Source organism: Solanum stenotomum, chromosome 1 (assembly GCF_019186545.1).
Source record: "Solanum stenotomum isolate F172 chromosome 1, ASM1918654v1, whole genome shotgun sequence".
Lineage (NCBI taxonomy): Eukaryota > Viridiplantae > Streptophyta > Magnoliopsida > Solanales > Solanaceae > Solanum > Solanum stenotomum.
This window is the reverse complement of record NC_064282.1, coordinates 70,354,952-70,360,696: the sequence shown is the minus strand read 5'-3', so window position 1 is coordinate 70,360,696 and position 5,745 is coordinate 70,354,952. Positions and strand designations below refer to the sequence as shown.

At 33.4% G+C, this 5,745-nt stretch overlaps 1 pseudogene; it reads left to right on the top strand.

Annotated features, from left to right (window-relative positions):
- Positions 1 to 4,190: 4,190 nt before the first annotated feature.
- Positions 4,191 to 5,167, top strand: LOC125856056 (endoribonuclease Dicer homolog 2-like; annotated as a pseudogene).
- The last annotated feature ends 578 nt before the right edge of the window (positions 5,168 to 5,745 follow it).

Sequence of the window (5,745 nt, the reverse complement as noted above, 5' to 3'; positions counted from 1 at the left end):
ATTTAAGGTTCTTGGAGACTACTTACCCTAAACTCTAGCTCACACATATATAAAGTGTAATATATTTCCTTGAATAGGCATCTCTAAAATTTCATATATTCATGAAATATTCATAAAGTGATCAAGATGTGGGTGCACTCTTCTTGACAACCAAATATTTTAACAAGATCCATAAAACCCTTTCATGGAGATCAAATAAATCCTAAGGAGGTCCACATCATCCTTAGTTTGAGTGACACTAAGAGCCCTTGAAACACGGAAAAATCTTTAAGATAGAGGAATCAAGGAATAAACATATTTGTACTCACAATCTTTATGAATAAAATCATTCTTTTTTATTTATTATGTGATTGCAATATATTTTTTGTATTTGTGAAAAAATATTGCAAATAAATTGGCACGCCCAGTGTGGCCCAATTTACCCTTCATCTCCTCTCTCACAAATCAAATGCAAATCTGAAGCCACAAACCACAAAGTTAGAAACCCCATTTTTGTGGGTACTTCAAGTCTCGTCTTTGAGTGTATCAAGTTTATACTCCGACAAGCCTTGAAGTAGGGGGCATTTATAAACACCAAAATTTTGTGGAACTCTATGAGATGATTACCCTTCCTCAAGAAAAGTGTGACAATTTGGAAAGTCACGATTAGTGGGAACATCCTCCTGAACGAGCTCAACACGCTTTGTAGGTTAGGACAAGTTTAAATTGGGTTTCAATATCATTGTTGTCAATGTACGCAAATCATACTCATTCAAATTACCAAAATTCTAGTATTAAATGTCTCAGCATTTAATAGGTCGCTCAAATACTTTAATGTAGAAAAAAGATTATTATTTTTCTTTTATGTCCTAAAATTTTTACATAGGCTATGGATCACTGTGGTCCAAGCCAAGTGACACTTTGCATTAGGTATCTGGACAATAAGAACTCCTACGCACCCAATGCAACACACAATGCTTACAAGTTTTATTTTATGTCCTATATTTTTACATAACCTATGGATCATTGTGGTCCAAGGCAAGTGACACTTTGCATTAGGTATCTGGACAATAATAACTCATGCACACCCAATGCTAAGTAATTAAAAACCAAATTAAATAAAATTTAAGTGAATATCAAAGCTAGCAGTATATTGATCATACTAGTATAAAAGGTTTACAGTATTAGGCATTATGTGGAAGTTATTATAAAGGCATTTGTCAAAAAATATTGATATGAACAACAACTACATGTCAATTCTAAGCTAGTTGGGTCAATTCTCTTGGGTTTTTGGATCAGGGCGAGGAGGAATGGATGTACAAGTGACATGTATAAGTTATACTTCCAATCCCCATACTACCTTAATCTAATAATTAAATCATGAAGACATAAAGAACTTCACAGATTGGAGGTGCACCAAAATTCAATTAATACCTACCTAGAATAGTAGGGTTCATGGAACATAATAAAAAGTCAATTTAATATATTGTTCACTACAGGAAAATACTTTTTGCATCAGAAATATATTTTTTAGCATTCAATCAAAATATTACCTGGTCGTCAAGGAAGTGAGTTGAGAACCACAACGTAACAAGTACAATTTTCAGCAGTGGCAAAAATGTAGGTGATTTCTTCTATTTATGCTTTGAAGGATAGACTTACCGAGTATCACATTCAAGAAAGCATGGTTTAGAAATAGAAAGGAAGAGGGAGAAATATTAATTGATGTAATTCTATACGCAAGAACAATAAAGTGAACCACAATCAAGCAAACAAAATATACTATTAAGAAACAGAAAAAAAGACAGAGATTTGGAAGTAAAAAAGGACGGTCTAGCAACTAAACAACATTTAATTACTAGGATAAAATCTAGGGTGAAAAGAAATTGATAATCAAGAGGGTTCAATTGAACAGATATGAGGGTTTCTTCAAACTCACAAAGAAGCCTAAACATCAAATGTTCATTCAAAAACCAACTCCTAAAATAAACCCTAGTTTCTACTATTAATAATAATAGATAAACTAACCTAAGCTAGTAACAATAATACCCGTGAGCTAAATCCAAGGAAAGTCTAGCCTATTAATTATTTAAAATTTAGTCATCATATTTAGATGAACAATGCCTATTATACTGTTTGAGGTCATTCTCATTATTTTAAGTCAAACTTCAACAAATCTTGTGTATGCATCTCCATGCTTTTGGGAGATAAATATTACATAGAAGGTATGAGATGACCCCAAAGGCACTTGATCGATCTTCGTTCTCGTCTGATTAATTAATTTCTACAAAAGATCTATCTGACTACGGAGTGAATGATTTGATCAATGAATATTCATTTTTGTTCTTCAATGTCAAATGAATTCGCACCAATTAATCAACTCTGATCGAACTAATCAAATCCCAAAACAAATTATAAATTTTAGTTAGGATTCTAGGAGACAAAAATTTGTTTGCAACAAATCTTATATATGAAATATTAACTCCAACCACAATATAAATATGACGAAACAAGAATATTTTATTAATTAATAGTTTGGGTACAATTATGTCCCTCTCTTGATTCTTTTGTAGGATAATTTACAGCTAAAATGAATTTTATTTGATATCCATGTAAAGAGGTTTTGGTGGATTTCTTTTTTTTTTGAAGAATTTGGTTATCAAGAACATTCCACCCACATCTTGATATCTTTGTAAATATTTCATGAATTTATGAAATTTTCAAGATCCCTCTCTAAGGGATATATTACCCTTTATATAGTGTAAGCTATGAGTACTTTTGAAGAATCCTAACTGAAATTGGCCTCATCTGGTAGAGTCCCACACAATTTTGATGTCTACAAATGTCGAGTTCCTATCTCATAAAGAAATTGATTTCTTTTTTAAATAACGTTTCTGGTTACATAGTTCACTTAACTCTCTTGTTGGCTAGAGTTTTATTGTTTGAGGTGTAATCAACAGTCCCAGAAGAGGTCTTATCTTTAGAGATGTATTAATATCTTTGTTGAAGCTGGAATAAACAAAAATTGCACAAACAACGGACCCAACAATATCTCCAAGCACCTTTGAGAAAGTAGTTTCAACCTCCCATATAAACGTGGACACAAGATATAATTTCTCAAACATCCTCAATAGTCAACATATGTGCCTTTGTAGATATGGCAAGGCATGATGAAGGTGCTTGTGCAGGCCAGCCTTAACTGCATATTGAGCATATCTTTCATTGTTTAAAGAAGCAGACCTCAAATCAGTAATTAGTCATGGTGTCAGTACGAATATTTAAAATCGAGATGTGTTGTTAAAACATAATCTAGCACTACATCTCCAAGAAATTTTGAACGTTGATATCATCATGGAATCTCATGTAGCATGTATGATCCTTGATTTAGAGCTTCAACAAGCAGTGAAGGATCATGGATCTTGTAATGTAGCAGGGATTCAAAGTACCAGACATTAACTATCTTCTCAGCATTCACAGGGAAGTGTCTTGGCATAGGTGCATCGACAAAATCAATGTGCAACCAAATCCATTTCATAAATGTTTAAGCCGCAACTTCCCCACACGAGTTGAGGTAGGCACTTATTAGTGCCTCAACCACATCAACTACTTCTTACTATTTCTAATCGTTTGCCTTGGCCTTCAACCACATCAAAGTTGTGAACTTAAGAATTAGGAATGATTCATGCTTTAAAATCGAATGGTTCATTATGGATAAATTTTAATATTTTACGAGCACATCCAAACTTGCACAGTGTAACATTGGAAATGATTTTATTTTTCTTAATTCTGAGAAAACCCTCATGATGACTTTCATAAGTCTTTAACAGTTGTATACTAACATCACATTTGAGAAAATAGTCTCCAAGTTTCCCAAGTTATTCCAAATGAAACTTCTGGAGGCATTTCTTTGTTGTCATTACTTCCAAAACCTTAGCAGTTGGGATACAAAGTTTTAGTTTGCAGTGATCCAAAAGCTTTCTTTCCAAGTTTATTCAGCATGATTGCTTCCCCTATAAAGTTTAAAAGTTGTAGCACGACAGATAGTTATTGGTGAAAGATTCTTGACCTCAAGAATCTTATGAATTCTAAGGTATACACATATGGCAGTGAATCTGTTATACTCCACCCAAACAGATTCAGTCCCATACGTGTATACCTTAGAATTTATAAGATTCTCAAAGTTAAGATTATTTCGCCAATAACTATCTGCCATGCTAGAACCTTTAGACTTTATAGGAGAAGAATCATGCCAAATAAAATTGAAAAGAATTCTTTTTTATCACTGCAAACTAGAACTTTTTATCCCAACTTCTAGGGTTTTGGAAGTGATGACAACAAAGAAATGCCTCCAGAAGTTTCATTTGGAATCACTTGGGTAACTTGGAGACTCTTTTCTCAAAGATGCTATCAATATACAACTGTTTAAGACTTATGAAAATCATCATGAAGGTCTTTTCAGAATTAAGAAAAATAAAATCATTTTCAATGCTACATTGTTCAAGCTTGGATGTGCTCGTAAAATTCTGAGATTTATCCGTAATGAACTATTCGATCATAAAATGGGGCATATTCCTAATGATGATTCTCAAGTTTAAAGCTTTGGCAAAGAGTTTGCCTTCGGTGAAAATGTATAGTAGGATAAATTAGGAGATTACAAGCAAGAGTGTAGCTGATGTGGTTGAGGCACTAATAGGTGCCTACCTCAGCTCAGGTAGGGAAGTAGCAACTTTATCATTTATGAAATGGATTGGGATGGACATTGATTTTATTGATGCACCTATCCTAAGGCACTTCCTCGTGAATGATGAAAAGCTAGTCAATGTACGGTACTTGGAAATCACTGCTACATTACAAGTTTCATGATCCTTCATTGCTTTTTAAAGTGCTCACTCACGGATCTTACATGCTACCTGAGATACCAAGATGTTATTAGCACTTGGAATTTCTTGGAGATGTAGTGCTAGGTTATGTTATTACAACACATCTCTATTTCAAATATTCGAGACTGAATCCAAAACTAATTACTTATTTGTGGTCTACTTTTGTAAATAATGAATGTTATGCTCAATCTGCAGTTAAGGCTAGCATGCATAAGCACATTCTTCATGCCTTGCCAAATATGCAAAGGCAAACATGTTGTACTGTTGAGGATTTTGAGAAATTAGATCTTGTGTCCACATTTGAATAAGAGAGTGAAACTACTTTCACAAATGTGCTTGGAGATGTTATTGAGTCCTTTGCTAGAGTGTGATCTTTGTTGATACTGGCTTCTATAAAGATACTATATTTCTAAGCATAAGACCCCTTCTGGAATAGTCGATCAAGCAATAAAACTCTATCCAACAAGATAGTTAAGTGAACTATGTGACCAAAAAAAAAATTATGGGACAAGAATTCGACATTTGTGATACATCAAAATTATGCGGGACTCTACAAGATGAGTCCAATTTCATTTAAGGTTCTTGGAAACTACTTACCCTAAACTCAAGCTCACACTTATATAAAGTGTAATATATTTCCTTGAATAGGCATCTCTAAAATTTCATATATTCATGGAATATTCATAAAGTAATCAAGATGTGGGTGCACTCTTCTTCACAACCAAAATGTTTTAACAAGATCCATAAAATCCTTTCACGGAGATCAAATAAATTCTAAGGAGGTCCACATCATCTTTAGTTTGAGTGACACTAACATGCCTTGAATCACGAAGAAATCTTAAGAGAAAGGAATCAAGGGATAAACATATTTGTACTCACAATCTTT